General features: G+C 38.1%; 2 protein-coding genes across 14 annotated transcripts in view; one reads left to right on the top strand and one right to left on the bottom strand.

Moving 5' to 3' along the window:
- Positions 1 to 6,374, top strand: part of LOC148127038 (uncharacterized) — a 31,833-nt gene extending 25,459 nt beyond the window's left edge. The window contains exon 4 of the mRNA XM_087927680.1: positions 6,238 to 6,374. The gene's annotated coding sequence lies outside the window, so the exon portion shown is untranslated. The remainder of the gene's footprint in view (positions 1 to 6,237) is intronic.
- The window catches only part of LOC113436991 (uncharacterized), a 266,907-nt gene that overhangs the window by 52,821 nt on the left and 195,147 nt on the right, over positions 1 to 18,939 (bottom strand). The window lies entirely within an intron of this gene.

The raw sequence follows: 18,939 nt of genomic DNA, 5'->3' as shown, positions 1-18,939 counted from the left end.
GAAATTCTAACCTGTATCTGGAGCGCCTACATATCTATCAGGTTTCACAATCATATTTATCCTGCCTGAGCAATTTATTTCAAAAGAATAAGTACTGGATGTGGATTTTTTTCTTCCAAAATTATATGTAAGTGTAAAATTACTAAGCATACTAAAATGCAAGTAATTTAGTGGCGAGGATTATTCTATTAATGGTGTAATAGCACCATTGGAGTCAGGGGAGACTGGCAGCCAAGGAAAAGTAAAAAAGAGAAAGAGAGAAGCAGTGGCATCAAAGGCTATAGGGATGGAGGTTAGAGAAGAAAGGCAATGCAATGAAAGGAAAGAAACAAGCAGCAGAAATGAGCACTGAAGTTAGAGAATATTGAAGATGGGGACAAAGTGGAAAATTCAACAATATAGAGATAGTAGAATTGGGAGAAGATTGCAGGCAGATAAGGGATATGACAGAAGAAATCAAGCTCACCAAGCTTTAGGCTGAACTTCTAATTAAGAAGTAATTAAGTAACTAAGGCCACTTAATATTTGTAGGATATTCTCAACTCTGATAACATTCAGGAGATTCATTTAACACTCCTGAATTTTAAGTGCCCGTGTCTAATATAGGCACTGAGAAATTCGTTGTGATGGATCCCTTTAACCCAGTTTGTATCTGTATTATACTGAGGCCGCACCTACACTTGCCATAGTGAAATTAAACTCATCAAAGTGACTGGAAGGTTGTCCAGAATAATTTTTTTTTCCTAAAAAATAATCCTAGCACATTAATTTTGAAATGAACCTTATCAATACTTTAATTCAGTCTGAAGGCTAGTTGGGCCTGACTTAGGAAGTGATGTTATGAAGGGAGCCTATAATTCTAGCAATCCTCAAAGCAGGAAGCTTTTTCCTTGAGGAATAGTACACTTGAAAATTGTAGATTACAGTGTAATACTAACCAGATTTCTACATTAAATGTGATTTCCGAGAACAATTTGATTTCTCTCATACCTCTGCTCCCTCTAAGTGATCAAAACTGTGTGCCCGAGCAAGCAGCTCCTGGAATGAAACCATGTCTGTCTGCAATTTAAATGTCAACTTTTGCAATTGCTGAACACCATCAGATTTTGCTGTCAGTCACTTGCTCTGCTGTCAGTCTTAATTTGCTTCCGAAGTTGGCCTTTCCCTCATACGGCCTTGTTTTGCTTCCACTGCATGGCTACACATAATCAAAATGGGGTTAAAAGTGGTGGGGGGGAAACATCCTTCATGGTGTGAGACATAAATCGAACCATGTGGTGGAGATCCAGGATTCATCCACACAAATGCTGAAGACTATGGTAACTGCTGATGAATGAGCTCATAATTTGACACCACCAGTTTATTAACTCCTCTGAGCTGGACCTCTGTCACCTTTCCAAGCCCTGATGAATGTTCAGATATGAAACTTTCTGGGTGGCCATTGAGAAGTCCAACTCTATCTCACTGGTTATGTTAAGGATTCTTTTTTGTAGTTATATGCTTGAAAATGTCCTGGTGTTATCCTCATAACAACAAACACCATTGCTCTAAAGACATTGGGATTTAGCCTATGAAGTTATCACTATCTCTTCGTGACATAGTTATATAGCCTTAGGAACATAAGCGCACCAACGTGCACAAGCACACCAACGTGCCTATTGTTTCTTTTTTTATTTTTCTTATATGTAACCATTTCATGTATTCATAACTATGTTTATATTGATACCTGTTATCTTATAATCGCTTGACAAATAAATAAATAAATAAATAGGGAAACTTGACTTACACAGAATCAGACTCTAGGTTCCTCTAGTTGATATTGTCTACATGATTAGCTACAAGTCATATACAGGTGAAACTCAAAAAATTAGAATATCATGCAAAAGTTCATTTATTTCAGTAATGCAACTTAAAAGGTGAACCTAATATATGAGATTATTACATGCAAAGCAAGATAGTTCAAGCCATGATATGTCATAATTGAGATGATTATCGCTTACAGCTCATGAGAACCCCAAATCCACAATCTCAGAAAATTAGAATATTGTGAAAAGGGTCAATATTCTAGGCTCAACTCTAATCAGCTAATTAAGCCATAACACCTGCAAAGGGTTCCTGAGTCTTTAAATGGTCTCTCAGTCTGGTTCAGTTGGAAGCACAATCATGGGGAAGACTGCTGACCTGACAGTTGTACAGAAAACCATCACTTATACCCTCTATAAGGAGGGAAAGCCTCAAAAGGTAATTGCAAAAGAAGTTGGATGTTCCCAAAGTGCTGTATCAAAGCACATTAATAGAAAGTTATGTGGAAGGGAAAAGTGTGGAAGAAAAAGGTGCACAAGCAGCAGGATGACCACAGCCTGGAGAGGATTGTCAGGAAAAGGCTATTCAAAAGTATTGGAGACTTTCACAAGGAGTGGACTGAGGCCGGAGTCAATGCATCAAAAGCCACCACACACAGACGGATCCTGGACATGGGCTTCAAATGTCGTATTCCTCTTGTCAAGCCACTCCTGTACAACAAACAACATCAGAAGCATCTTACCTGGGCTAAAAAAAAAACCAGAAGTGGTCTATTGCTCAGTGGTCCAAAGCCCTTGAAGTTTCTGATGAGAGCAACTTTTGGATCTCATTTGGAAACCAAGGACCCAGAGTCTGGAGGAAGAATGGAAAGGCATACACTGCAAGATGCTTGAAGTCCAGTGTGAATTTTCCATAGTTTGTGTTGATTTGGGGAGCCATGTCATCTGCTGGTGTTGGTCCACTGTGCTTCATTAAGTCCAGGGTCAATGCAGCCATCTACCAGGAGATTTTGGAGCATTTTATGCTTCCTTCCACAGACGAGCTTTATGGGGATGCTGACTTCATTTTCCAGCAGGATTTGGCACCTGCCCACACTGCCAAAAGCACCAAAACCTGGTTCAATGACCATGGGATTACTGTGCTTGATTGGCCAGCAAACTCACCTGACCTGAACCCCATAGATAATCTAGGGGGCATTGCCAAAAGAAAGATGAGAGACATGAGACTGAACAATGCAGAAGAGCTGAAGGCCGCTATTGAAGCATCCTGGTCTTCCATAACACCTCAGCAGTGCCACAGGCTGATAGCTTCTATGCCACACCGCATTGAGGCAGTAATTGCTGCAAAAGGGGCCCAAACCAAGTACTGAGCATGCTTATATTTTTCAGATGTCTGATATTGTTCTATGTACAATCCTTGTTTTATTGATTGCATGTAATATTCTAATTTTCTGAGATTGTGGATTTGGGGTTTTCATGAGCTGTAAGCCATAATCATCACAATTATGACAAATCGCAGCTTGAACTATCTTGCTTTGCATCTATCTCATATATTAGGTTCACCTTTTAAATTGCATTCCTGAAATAAATTAGCTTTTGCATGATATTCTAATTTTTCAAGTTTCACCTGTAGATAGATAGGTATAGGTATAGGTATAGATATAGGTATAGGTATAGATATACAGGGGTGGGATTCAAAATTTTAACAACCGGTTCTGTGGGCATGGCTTAGGTGGTAGTCATGGCTTGGTGGTCATGTGACTGGGTGACATGAACGTGGCTTGGTGGTCATGTTATTGGTTGGGCATGGCCAACTCAATATCACTCACATCGAGGCACGCATCTGCTTGCCTGGCCTCTCACGACTGTGGGGATGCTGCAACAGTCGTAAGTGTGAAAAATGGTCATAAGTCACTTTTTCCAGTGCCATTGTAACTTTGAAAGGTCACTCCACACAAGCAAAGTACCAGCAAAGGAGAGGGAAAAAGCTCCAGAGAAGTTCCAGAGACAGGAAGTCTAGTCCTGCCAAGAATGTAATAAGGGTTAATGGAGAGGCAATTTCTGTAAGCAACACCAGAATGTTTCCTTCCTGCCTTCCTTACAGGATTAGGCCAGTAATTTCTTGTAACAACCAGTTCTCCGAACTGCTTAGAATGTTAACAACCCGTTCTACTGAATCAGTGTGAACTAGTAGAATCCCACCCCTGTATATATAGATATAGATATATCTCTCTCACACACACACCCATTCCTGCCTGTAATGGGGATTGAATCTAAAAACTCCTGTATGCAAAGCTGAAGAAAAAAAGAAAACAAATTACAACATATATCACCATTCAGTAATATTTGTGCTCATGCCTGATCTTTTGCTTCCAAATGTATACTGTAAATACTGGGGGAGGTTGGGAGGTGCCATGTGTATATTTCTTAAAGGGAAACGGGATCTGTGCAAGTGCTATCATTTGCGTATATTTTAGCCAAGATTTCTCCTTCTCTGAGCAGTTCTTCCTTTAAGAAGAATATAGTTTGCACCTGGCCTAGTTGTCGACCAAAATGCAAACCAAAATTCTTATGGAGCTGTGCAACAGTGTAAAATTAATCAATTTTTCCTGCTGATATGATTCAAATTGATGGGAAGATCTACCACAATAATGCCTCATGTGGTGTGGAATGCCACTGTGGCCTTTAGACAACCACTCCCTGGAAACATTTATAGTTTCTTTAATTCCCTCTTAGCTTACAGATTAGTACCCATTTTATTTGGATAAGCCACTGTACCACAGAAAACCACACAGGGCCTATAGATTTCCTTAAGCCAAAGTCTGGAAAACTGAAAATTGGCAAGCATGATGGAAAAGCACATTTCCTGCTCCCTCAACTACAGACACATCCTTCCCAATGTGTTAAGTCACACAGCTTTTCGGTGACTCAAACCCTCGATGACAGCTTTTCTTTTCTTTTTCCCTCCTTCATTAAACTTTACAGCATGTCCAAGATGCTATAAAAAAAATTCTGATCCAAAGGAGATTCTAAAATAAGGAATAAATAGGAATCAAAACACAAAGCTTTGTTCCACTTGATATGTGACTAAATTCTTGTAAAATGCACAGCATGAAATTAAAACAGAGAGCCATGTTTAATATTAAGAAAAAAAAATACCACCAACAAGAGCCAACATGTTGAAAGAATCTAACAGTCCCATCCAGCTGTCTGTCCCTAGCGTATGGCTCTGGAAATTTCTCCTGATTAAAAATGTTATTATCATCATACTATGTTTGTCTAAACACCTACACATAAGTCATATCACATATACTTACATGAACATACACCCATAAACTGGTAGAACAGCTGTGGGAACAAAGTCCCAATAATGTCACTGAGCTCCCTGTAGTTTTATCAGTCAGAATACACTTCAGTTCAATTATAATATGCAGTAAATGAATTGAAATAGCAATAGCTTTAGCTAATATTACCACCAGAACAAGTTGAAATTTGTTATCCTTCTGGAAGGATATCCTTTTGATATCCTTCCAGAAATAGATGGATTTCATTTTTATTTTTTTTATAAAAAATTTATTTGGGTTTTCACAAAACATAATACAAGTAAAATTTCTTTTTTTGAGAATAGCATGGTCACTTCTCCATACAGATTGCTATTCCTGACATAACATCTTCTATTTTGACCAGAAAGAAGTTATCTACTTGCTATATTTGTCACCTACATATGGTGGTCAATATATTGATTATCTATGTTCCCCTGAAATGTAAGTAGAATCTTTTAATTGTTTATAACATAAGAAGATGATTAATCATTATGACAATATATGGGGCGAGGGCCTTGTTCTGTGAGAAGAAATACAATATTAGTATGGGTATCAAAGTAGAAGTTTATTGAGATAATAAGTCAATGGGTTATTCTTTCCCAATGAAGAAGCACCTCACAGCACCTGTCTATGCAAGGATTAGCAGCATGTATAGAATAAGTACTGGCTGTATAGTTAGGGTAATCCTGAGCCTCACAAATGGAAACAAATCAGATTATCAGATTATCATGCCAATGTTTGCCTAGAGTAATGTTTTAAGATGTATGGACTGCAACTCCCAGAATTCTCCCTCCAGCACAATACTGCTATGTTTGAAAAACACTGGCCTAGAGCATCAAAAGACCTGATCTTCATCCAAAGCAATGTGTTTATTCTTTGTGTGACCAGGAAGAAATGTTTTTAACAAAATGGAGTAGAAAAGTGGATCCAAATGTGCTTTTTCCTATAAACACACACTTCTAAAAGTAATTAGAAAAGATGATTTGGATAATATACCTGTTTACCAGTTGCCTCCTCAAGGACTAGTGAAGAAGACCTGCATAAGAGTATTCTTGTCAGTCGATACTGCTGAACAAGGCAAAGCTCTTGACCATCATCTATCATTTTTGCAGGATAACTCAAACAGAGGGAGCTGTGCTACACCCCAGCAATTGCAAGCTTATCCAGGATTCTTTAAATCACAGGTTTCACCAGTGAAGAGTACATTCATTCAAGAAAAGTTAAAATTCTAGGGGCACTTCATCACCATGTAAAGTGAGTATGATCCTTTCTGTTCCCCCAGCCACATAGAAATCATGTTGATTGCCTTTGGAGATTATTTCATTAATTTCAGATAGATATTGGTTACAACTTATGTATCAAGGTACAAACACCATATGGGATCATTAGGTGCTTTTGGACAACCTTTTCTAAACCATTGTGATGCCCACTTTGGTCCTCTCTTGTATATATAAATATTATGAACATAAATTGCAACAAGTCATCAAAAACTGTCCATAAGATTTTTGGGGCTTTTTTTTAAGCATCTTACGCAGACTGGCTGTCCCATGGTTCAAAGGCAAGAAGCTGTTTCTAGTGGTCCCTGAGTGAAATATCTATGTAAACAGATGAAAATATGAAATGATTATTTTATAAAAGGTTGGCTGTAGGAAACATGAACATTTGGGCATATCTGGAGCCAGTAGTATAGCTGGTGTAATGGCTTTGGGGTTTCCTCTAAGAACCTCCCAGTCTGTGGTCCTATGGAAATGAATAGGGTGACAAAGAGGCCATTCATCTCATCTGGTCTAATATAAGAAAATCTCTTGTAGATGATGCCTTTAATGAATACAGCGGTTGGCTTTTTTTTTTAAATACATCAATATTTATTTCAATCTTGATATTCTATACTGAGCCTTTCCTTACCTTAACTTCATAATTCAGGCCATCATGTCCATATCCCCAACCCCAGCAGTGCCATTGTTTATGAATGAAGACAAATATAATTTTATTAGCTAGGCAAAAGTAATAATGTTTACACTGTGAATCTGGGAGAGTCCCCGTTCCAAAAAATATATATGTGAATGATGGAAAAAATAAAAAAAATGTTGGGATAACAAAAAATGCAAAGCTAGTGCCCACTAGTAATAAATATTAGACTGTATACAAATCCTGCTTTCTACTTTAGCTCGGAATACTATTCCTACATAAATAATAAAAATACAAAATTATAATCATGAATGGACACATATGATCATTGTATCTTTTAACCTCGGTTCAGAAAGAATTTTGGCCACTGGGCAGAGAGATGTAATTGAGCATTTCATACATATCTTCAGTTAATGTACTTAGTTATTGCACTTAGAACAAAATCTCAAGGAATATGTTTTATGACAGGGTCATGGAATGTACACTCAATATTATATTTTTAAGAATGGCTAAAAATTGATCTCAGGTTTAACCATGTTCTTTCTCCTCTTTAATTGAAAGATGTGGAAATAGCTTCATTTGTTGAACAAAATTCTGGCAGAACAACATGAGTGTGTGATATGTATACATACAGGTGATCCCTTGATTTACAGCTATAGTAGAGCCCAGAATTTCTATCATAAGTCATGATGGCCATAAGTTGAGATGCCCCTCTGAGTCACTCCATTTATATTTTTGCAGTGGTCATAAAGTGAATACCATGGTCATAAGGTGAGTCCATTCATTCCTATGAGCATTATTTTTTTGCCAGAAACCATCCAAAAGGCCATTTTATGGCAAAACAAAAAAATGTTATAAATTCTGGATCACTGCAACTGGTCATAAAAGCACCTGTTTGCCAAGCCTTTTTTCCAAGCACCTGAATTGTGGTTGTGTGACTATGAGGCTGTTAGAACTCTAAAACCAGATTGTAAAAAACTTTTGGGAGGTCCATCATAACTTTGAATGGCTGCTAAGCAACCAATTGTTAAATGAGTCATAAATATGCATGTAGCTAACCATTAAGTCATCTTTTTCCTTTAGTGTTCATTAAATGTTCTATAATTCTTTGTATATACTAACTGGAAACTTTGGGAATGATGATCTCAGTACAGTTCCTTTACCTATTTTTCTTTATCAATCCAATATGAATTACAAAAAATTCTTATTATTTTCATTTTTAAGAGCATAACTGATTCTAGGTCATCCTAGGATTCACAATTTTGGACTGAACAAGTGCAAATCTTTGTAAAAGAGAAGGTTAGGGACAGAATCAAATGTATTCAGTTCTCTTTGTCTCAGTGAACATTTTTGAGGAGAAGAGATTTTTAAGAGCCAGGAAAGTTACCTTTCTCTCAAACAAATATTCACCATCCCATGGATCTAACTAAACCAGCCAAGAGGGACACGACCAGCTGAGAGACACGACCAGCCAAGAGGGACATGAATCTAAAACAGAGGTGACCAAACTCACAGACACATGGACCTTTTCCACTTCTTCAGTCTTAACAAGGACAAATTCTCCCCAGATAACAAACAAGGACTGTCCCTCGGTCAACCAAAATGTGCAGATAAGGCTTAAATCGAACCACCTTTTACTAGTGACCTAATTCTGGCTGACTAACACACAGGTAATACATGAATGAAGTCACAACTGCCCACTGTTGGGTGAATCAATCAGGTAATAGAAATGTGATGAAGTTTTATGTAGGATTGGTGTCCTGTTTTCTCTGTATCTTGAATATCTCCCAGCTAATGACTGAAATGTTGCCAACTGAAATATATGTTGCCTATTTCTACTAGAGTTTGGGGGAAGCTTCCTTCCTTCCTTCCTTCCTTCCTTCCTTCCTTCCTTCCTTCCTTCCTTCCTTCCTTCCTTCCTTCCTTCCTTCCAAGTTACTCCAGTCATTGTAGATTCTATAGTGTGCATAGATACAACAGTTGCTTGATACAGCAATCATATTAAAGATAACATAAATAAACATTTTTAAAAACCCAAACCCATTCACTATTAACAAGTATTCCATATAACTTTTCATCTGTAGGATGAACAAGCTGCTATATCAAATTCCAAAAGTACACCGTTCTTTGTAGTATTTTGAAAACCCAGAACCACTGGGGCCCTTCTAATTTCTGGGTGAATGTTCATATTACAGACCCTGGATTCTCCTCCTGACATTAATGGATGGGCAGAGTCCCTGGAAGTAAGCAGCCCTGAAGATAGCAAGATGTTGAGACATGAAGGGGCTTAAAAGTGACACTCAGAGTCTTGAATTTCCCCTGGAAGCTAATTGGCACCCACTACAGCTCATAAAGCAGGTGTATTTCATAGTGATTAACACCTGTAATTGCATGAGGTGCTGTATTCTGAAACAGCTGGAGCTTCTTACTAGACATCAGGGGCTTCCCCTTTGTACAGCAGATTGCAATACTCCAAATGAGAAATTACCTAGGCATGAGTTTCAATCAGCAGGACCACACACCCCAGGAAAAATCATATATTTCTAATGCGCAAGATGGATCAGTGCAAAAGCCCTCCATAGCTACTATCTGCTCTTCAAACTAGAGTCCAGAAGGATTCAAATTACAAAACAGCTATGTGTATGTGTGTGGGGGGGATTTGTTTCTGTAAAAAACTGATACCTCTGGAATCAGATGGTTTCTGCACCCATAGCTACCCCACACTTATATAAATTAGATGAGAGGGAGGGAGGGAGAGAGGGAGGGGGGGGTTTAAAAGAGACTTTGAATGTAAACCTGTTCAATCACAATCAATCCCATAAGTGTAAGTTTCTCCAATTCCATCTAGACCCTAATAGCACTGGAATAGGACCTTGATTACATATCTTGTTTGGATCTCAATCAGCCTTCAGTACTAATGATCCCTGATTCCATGCTTCACCCACAGCACCCCACAAGGCCTTAGACTTCAACTTGTCTTTTCCCATAGCAACCAACTAGAACTGCTTATTCAGATAGGAGGAAAATCACTGAAGAACATGACCTCCCTCCCCTAACCCTTGCAGAGGTTTCCAAAGAAAGGTAAAGCAAGACCAAGAAGGCCAAACTTGCCAATTCCCATCTTTTGAAAACGATCAATGTAGACCATATTTTTTTTAAAAAACAGCCCCTGTTCACCCCTGTGCAATTCAATTGGCCCTTTCACTGTCTCACTGCAAAATTGCACTACCAAAGCAGGCAGTAGTAACAAAGCAGATTTCTGAAAATTTGATCCCCAAATCCCTAATTTGTATCCAACAACAAGTAAAATGCAGGCGATTGTCTGCATTCCATCAACTAATGCTGGTATTATAATCTTAAACTGTTATCCTCTCTATTGTCTTTGAAAAAGTGTTGGGGGTAGTTTGTTTGTGGTTCTTGGAGGTATATAAAGAGTATAGATACCTTCTGTATGGGGCTCTAGAAGTTGTCAAATACCAAGTTTGAAATCCTTTGACATTAGCCATGCTTCCTAGAAATGTTCAGAGCTATTTTCCAACAACTTCTGGGATTGCCTACCCTTGCCATAGATATATAGAAGTTGTAGAACTTATGATTCTTTACACTATCAGGTTGATACCATATACAGTATACAGTAATAAAGATATAGCAGTTTTATACTACACTGTTTATACTGTCATAAACTATGACACATAGTTTAACATAAGTTAAACATTTTCAGGCTATTTTTTTCTGGGTTCTTTAAAAAAAGTTGTGATGGAAAGGGGACACATAAACATATTATATATACATGTATAAAAAAATATATTATACTATGATATACTATACTATTCATACTATCAATACTATTTCTTTGCTCATTCTTTACACATACTTCAAAGCAAGAAGGTGCTGGCATTATTATCCCATCTGCCAACTTTATAGCCTGATTCTGTTAACAGCAACAAGACAATGAGTTCTTGTAATATCTAGCAACATTCAGAAAAATTTCTCTCAATGTATTACAGACTTTCAGATTAACCCTTTAGCTATAGTTGCTTGGGATCTCATGATTTTCCCCCTTAATGCTGTATGTTTGCTTTCAGCTGAAGGTTAGAGGGCATGTAACTTTTGCAGGCAACCATCCCACCCTTACCCCCATTTCTCCCAGTGCAATTTCTCCTCCTCCTTGATGTCTTGAAGATTAAGAAAACAGTGAAAATAGTAAAACAAACAAGGAGGGAGGAAAAAGTACCCCATGACCTGTTAGGGTGGAGGTTCTTCCCCTTTCCATCACAACTTTTTTTTTAAAGAACCCAGAAAAAATAGCCTGAAAATGTTTAACATCAATTTGTGGGGATTTCTATAATTAGAGCTAATAAAAGGATGTGTCTTATCCATCAGTCTTGCAAAAACACAGAAGCTGCCTCCCTCCTTCTTTCTCCCTCACTCTGTAATTTTTTTTCTCCTCTTGATGGACATCAGCAATAAAATTCTCATTAGTATGTGATATATACTTAGGGTATATAATGTGTATGTGTTGGTACAGGGATTGGTATGTGTATGTTCCCCCACATCTCCCAAGAGGATTGCTTTAACTAAATAATTTGAGGGATATAGTGGAGCAAAGGTAGCGTTATAAAAATAGTTGTGTGAATTGAGTTGGTGGTCTCTGTGATCAGCCAACCCTCTGCGACAGCTGACACTAATTAACACTCAGGTAGGCCAAAAAAGAACAGCCAAAGGAGCCACACAGAATCTTCAGGCTGAAGATGGTTTAACGTGGTCTTCCCTGTAGTAGGAAAATAACTGAAACTGGGATCTTATTGTTTTGTTTTGGGTCTGAACTATATCAATATATTAAATGTTCCTTGTTGTTTGTAAATAAAAGAAGCTGGATAGGCCTTTTACTTTAATTAGCTATAGCTCCACCATTGTGTAAGGTAGACAATAGAAACAGAAAACAAAATTCTTCAAGTTAAGAAAACGCTACATAGAAACCAGTTTTAGAAAACAGGGGGAATAGCCTTGAGAGACAGGAGAAACAGCCATTGCCAAGGCAACGGTGAGGTAAAAGGGGCTTGAGCCTGGATCAAAAAGGTATGAATAAACAACTCATGAATAAACAACTCAGATAAGCCACTCTTCTATTACTTATATTGTTTTCTTCTTTCTAACTATATTGTCTATATTCTTTTACATACTATATGACTTTCTATCAATATTATTTATTTTCCTTCTATATCTAAATCTCCCCACCCCTCCCCTGCTACACGTACACTTTGTCAAACATAAAAACCCTGTACTGTTGGCTGATGTGCTGTACAAGGAATCAGACCAGCTAGGGTTAGTAGTAATTTAGATTGTTCAAATGCATACCACATAATGAAATGAAAATGAGAGAACAGAATACTACAATGATAGGAGAAAAAAACTGTTCCACTACAAGGAACAACAATGAATGTGGTCCAGGTAAGAAATGTTCTGCAAATACAAAATTAGTGCCTTAAAGAGAAAGCTTCTAGCCTCATCTTTATCTGCCGCTTTTCTTAATCCACCTCTTGCTATTCAAAAATGTGATCCATCTCCTGCTTTTCAAAACGCTACTTCTCTTCTCTCTCACATTTGCATCACATTCTGTTGTGCTTGTTGATGCATGGGCCTAAAACTCATGGATACTCGTGGAATAAACTCTGCTTGATTTATTTATATTTCATAGTTTCTAATAGGATCGAACCTGAAGTCAAGGTTGTTTTTTTGTAATTTGTAGAGGTGATCCGTACAAAAACTTGTGCTGTTCTATATAAGCGATTTATTTTTTCACATATACAAAAGGGAGATTGGGTAGTCTTACATACATACCAATAGTTCACTGAGAAACACTTAACTACACTGGCTATTTGTAAGTCCATTGAGAGTTGGCAATATTGAATCCAAATTGAAGGAACTTCCATGGAAAACAGATCTAGTGTAAATAATGTGCACCACAGCCTAATCTGAATGTGCTTCAGCCCAAAGCAGCTTGCCCAAGTATGTCAGCTAATTTATTTTAGAGAGTTTATTTAATCTGGAAAAATTCATTTGCGAACCAAAAGAAGATAAAAGTTTCTTTCAGAAATCACGCTAGCAGACAAAATAATAAACCTTTTTATTTCCCGTTGTCATCAAAATGAGTGAGATTTAATAAAATCCATGGAGATGCTTCATTGTACTTTCAACAAAATTAGTTGTGTTTTTTTTCAATTTGCATATTAAAATTGAAGGTTTTTATATAGATATAAAATGCAATTTCATTTCTGGGCAGAATGTAAATTTTTTGAACCTGGAGCAGGCAGAACAAAATTTTTTCCCCTTCTTCTCAGTTTTTCTTTCTTGCCGATAAAATTGTGATAGTTTCCATACTTGAAAATATAGTCTGCGCTTAGATCTCTGCATTGTTTCTGAAAATAACACTTTTTGAAAAGATTCATTTGTAAATTTTCCAATGAAATGGTTAAATTTTACAGCCTGCACTGAAAAATAAAAAACCCACTCCTTGGGTAATTCAGTAAGTTAAAAAAAAAGATTGTTGGTAAAGATTTAAATGTAATAAATAAATGCTTATAGGCCCGGGGTGGGTAAGGGATGGAGTTTCTTCTGCATACATATTTTAAGAACAAGTATCAAAAATTTTACAGTCACTGTAATCTGTTTATATTTCCTCAAAGGCAGATCCTACTTGAACTAAAACTATTATTTAGTCCTTTAATAAGTGCGCTTGGAAATTTTAAATTGTGTGCCCATAAAGCGTATTAAAATATATTCTGCAAAAAAAAGTCTAATATTGCTGCTTTCAATTATCTGCCTGCAATTTTGCCACTCTAATAAAGCTTCATGAGATAAAATAGACTTCATTCCAGTCCACCCCACCCCAAAGGAGAAGAAAAGTTTAATAACATTCAGAAGATTGAGGAAATGTGGCATGGGCTGTTTTTGTAGTCAAGGGTTTGCAGAAATATGTAATTCTTAGTGTTTAATAATCTTTTCAGGGATATGTAGCATCTTCATCCCTTAGGCTTTTGTCAAATCTCAGGAAAGACTTCCCAAGAGAAATCCTTTGGTGAGACTGTTCACACTGGGAAGTACAGGTAGTCCTCAAATTACAACCATTTATTTAATGACCATTCAAAGTTACGCAGGCACTAAAAAAAGTGACTTATGACTTATGTTTTCCACATGTACAACCATTACAGTATCTCCGTGGTCATGTGATCACAATTTGAATGCTTGGCAACTGGCATGTATTTATGATGGTTGCAGTGTCCCAGTGTGGGATTCGTTGTCTAGTTTGAAAGGATTGCAAACCAAAACGTATAAAAAAAGTCAATGGTAAGCTTATTTACTACTTTGGAAAGAAGGTGCACCACGCACATGCAGGTAGTGTGGACATACCTTAAGCCATCAACATACTTTCTTTATATTGCCTATCACTGTCACAGGTTTGTTTCCTGCTTTTTCCTCATTGGCCGAGTACTCAGGCCATCACAATCTATCTGAGGTGCCTAAAATGAATACATTTTTCTCTGCTCCTTATTTACAATTTACCTCTAATAACTATTCGTTTCTGGGGGCTGTCTCTAGTTGCCAGCAAATTCCTGATAAAACCAGTTCTGATCCTAACATGGGCCTCTCCTCCCTTCATTCCTATGTGCAACTTTAAGCTCAAGTAACATTTAGGATACTAGATAATACACAGTGTATTCTTTTCAAAGGTTAGTTCTACAATTTCCGTAAAAACAATACTCCTTTCTCCTTTCCCACACCGGGATCATGTGATCACCTTTTGCAGCCTTCTGACAAGCAAAGTCAATGGAGAAGCCAGATTCGCTTAATAACCATGTTACTAACTGAACAACTGAGAGTTATTCACTTAACAGCTGTGGCAAGAAAGATAAAATGGGGTAAACTTTACTTAACAACTCTCTTGCTTAGCAACAGAGAAGTCTTTTTTACTGCACATGAAGACTTTCAGGAAAAAAAAATGGAAGACAAGTTTCACCATCATTTTAGCTTATAATATTGCTTGATTTCTAGTCTAATACTAAGGTATGACCTCTCTCTCCATGTTCTAGGAAATGTTTGGGGCTGTTCATGATTAGGTGGAGGGAGGGGAGCGGAGGAAATTTGGTATTGCTTAAGGGTTATCTGTTTTCATACAATCCACTGGTGTATGTTTCTTACACAGGAGGCTTCTCTTCTTGATGTCCTTGAAAGAGAAAAAATGATGTAATTTGATCATAATTAAATCCCTTTAACACGTTAGAGAGACAAAATTAGAACTCCCAGGAATTATCCTTCTGGGAGGTATTAAAGCGAAGCGGCACAAGAGGTTAAAAACTAGACTTTTTCAGGCCACAGAGGCTAGTAAGAAGCACCCCTTTTTTTGATGATGTCCTTTCCCTTCTTCTCCCCTGTGGTACACGGAACATACCAAAAGAGGATAGAGTGGGAGGAGGAAAGGGGCAGGAAGGATCAGGTAGGAAGTTCAGTGAATATTCTCACAATGTCACTTACAAGCGATCTGCGTGGAAACATGTAGTGAATCAGGATATTGCAACTATATTTAACATAGGGGTGGGATCCGACCGGTGTAACTACTGGTTTGGTGATTTTATGTTTTGCGCGTGCATGTATATCATCATCAGCTAGCTGCCTGGACAGCTGAGCAGCGCTGCATGTGGGTGCGCAGTGGTTGAAAAAGCACTTTTTTTCCTGCTTTTTCAACCGCAGCTGTGTCGCACAAAGCAGCTGCAGTTGAAAAAGCAGGAAATAAAGGTCAGGTAAGAGACCAGGCGGGTGGGTGGGCCAAAACAGCAGCAGACATAGAACTGGTTCTATGTATGCTCTCTGCTGCTCTTCAGAGCAACCGGTTCTACAGGAGTGGACAGAACCGGTAGAATGGTTTAACATTGGTACAAGCATGGCATAAGAAAAATTGTTCTTAGACCAAAACTCGCTAGATTACAGAAGGCCTATTCTTCCCCCCCACAAAAAAATGCCTGTTGTCATACACAGAAGAATAAGGAACACTTCCTGCAATATTTTTTTATCCAGTATTCAAATTTACACTGAAAAGCCACAAAGAAGAGAACTCTGTGTTCACAATTCTATGTATTTCGAAGGTCTCTCTCTCTATATATATATTCTTTTTTAACACTGACATCTCTGCACCAGGTTAAAAGCAGTTTGAAAAAGTAGTCAAAGAAATGCTCACTTGAGGCTAGCTTGTTCAGAGAGGGGGGGAAAGCACAAAACAAAACACCCAAAAGCTGGACAGAGTACGCCTAAGCTTATGTATATTTCCCTAGAGCTTCGAGCCTGTAACACTATAAGGGTAGAATGAATTTCTTTCCTACTGTGAATTTAATATTATATGGAGTTGGAAGCTGAACAACTTGCAGCCAGCATAACTTTGTGACGCACTAAGCCAAATGCAGCCTTTCAGCCATTTATGGTGGCCTGCCAAGTACTTCACAATTCTCCAGCAGATTTTATTCTTAAGGAAGAAAATCTCTAGCAGAGAAACTTATAGTCCTAGCACATTTAGAATAGTGATTTTAAAGTGCACCAATTAGAATAGCGATTTTAAAACGGTTTCACCAATAGTTATCCTGTGCAGATGAGTTCCACAAAGCATAACGATTCCTGAATATTGTTGGGACAATTTTAAATTGTTAGTATCAGCGGCACAGGTTAGAATATACAGGTACTCAACTTGCAACAGTTGTTTAGTGACCACCTGAAGCTACAGCACTGAAAATTTGACTTATGAACGTTTTACATGCTTACGACCATTGTAGCCTCTCCACTGTCATGCTCCTGTTGGAGACTGACTCCGAGGGAGAGGAGGAACAGTGACAGGGAGTGGAAGTGTGTCTCCGGAGGTTGTGGAGGAGGCTGGGGAAGGGCAGAGGTGGGCTGAGCAGTCAAAGGAAGATCCAGGCCCATCCCCTCTCCATCCTAGGGTATGCAGGGAGGAGAGGATAAGGGAGAGATGTGAATGGCATGGTCCATGGGGGAGGAAAGGGCCTTGATCCTCTTCATGGGCTGCAGCTGTGAGAACTGGTTAAAAAGACAGACATGCGTATGGGCCAGTACTGGAAACAAAACGTGGAAATATCTCTAGTTTATCATTCCTCTCTGAGTTTGGCGTCCTTCGCAGTATGTGTTCCGATATCTGTGGAGATCTTCAAGCCTTTATCTTGCCTGGTTCCCCTAATTGCTTCAGTATGGTTTGTGTTGTTTTTACTCTTTATAATATATAGGCATTTTTATTTTAAACGGCATTTCCTCCTTTTTGTAACTGCTTGTGGGAGTTTTTTGTCTCCAGTCAAGGATATTTGGAGCTTTGAAGCAAAGTGAAGGAATAAAAGGGGCTTCACCTGTTTTCATGACTGTGTTTATTTTGTATCCCACCCTGGGTCATCACATCCACATTCACATGATCAAAATTCAGATGTTTGGCAACTGACTCATACTTAGAATGGTTGCAGTGTCCTGTGGTCATGGGATCACCTTTTGAGACCTTTTGATAAGCAAAATTAATGGGGAAACCGGTTTCACTTAACAACCGTGTTACTAGCTTAACAACTGCAATGATTTACTTAACTGTGGTGAGAAAGGTCATAAAATGGGGCAAAACCCACTTAATAACTGTCTCATTTAGCAACAGAAATGTCAAGCTTAAATGTAGTCATAGGTCAAGGATTACCTGTAATCAGTGCTAACACAGAGAGTGACCTTGTCAGTTTCTACATGTTTACAAGGTTATTCTAAGAGTTGGTGAGTTAATTCCTGGAAGTGACTTGAAGAGCTTGGTAAAACATGAGAGAAATATGTGAAGACTTTAATCCTAAACATATTCATTTGAGAGTGTGAATCACTCACCTTCATGGGGCTTCTGATGAAACCCAAACATGATTGGATTGGAATATTATTCATGCGTATTTTGCTTTGTAGCTTATCTCTTTGAAGTAATCCAGTATGCTTTCACACTCTTTTAATTATCCCAGTGCAAAAATGGAACTGTGTTTTTTCCCTATAAAAGTTGAGCTTGGATTAAGCAGAAGGCAGTCCCCAATGGGATAATCGGAGGGCCATATTTTGAAACAGAGCTGAGAAAACACTAGATTTCTTTTGTCCAGCCCAAATGAAAATAAATGAAAACTTCAATTTGAAGTAGTTATGAAAAATTTGTTCTTTCCTATGCACTAATTTCAAAACCCACTTGCAGTTAATTAGACTGATTCCAGCAAGCTCTCCCTGCCCGGCGTAGCATAAACAAGACCCATCTGAGTTTCATTAAATGTAAAGGATAATATAAACAGTGGGCCAGAAAACAGTAGTTTGGGCACAGATCATTGCAGCACAATGCTGTTAAAATTCTTTAAGCTAGTTGGAGGGTGTGGGGGGGTAACAGTTTAAAAGGACTTGATGCATGCTGCTTGGTTTGAGCAGTTGCTACTATACAACACCCCAAAGAAGGTACTTTTAAAATGACAATATTTTTGCCATCTCAGTTGCCTAAACAAGTGAGAGATACTGTGCTAAATACATGGTTTCCAGCTGCATATTGAACATTAATTCATCCCAGTATTAACTAATGATTGGAGATCGTTAACATTTTAGCTTTTATTGTCTAAACAGATTGTCAGTACATTGAGAATCTTGCACAGGCACATGCATACACACACACACACACACACACACACGATATTCACAAATAACATACGTTATTATAATATCTGCCTTTGCTATTTCTGTCCGGGCAGAATGAGAATTTATATGCTGAATACAACTCCACGTTGGTGACAGGAAGGGCATCCGGCCAGTAAACACTCTGCCCAGACTCCACCCCACAAGGGATCATGGTGTCATTAAAAGGAGAT

This window comes from Pseudonaja textilis, chromosome 2 (assembly GCF_049901715.1).
Source record: "Pseudonaja textilis isolate UNSWEBS1 chromosome 2, rPseTex1.2, whole genome shotgun sequence".
Lineage (NCBI taxonomy): Eukaryota > Metazoa > Chordata > Lepidosauria > Squamata > Elapidae > Pseudonaja > Pseudonaja textilis.
Note: the sequence above shows the minus strand (reverse complement) of the source record. Positions and strands in the feature narration are given on the sequence as shown.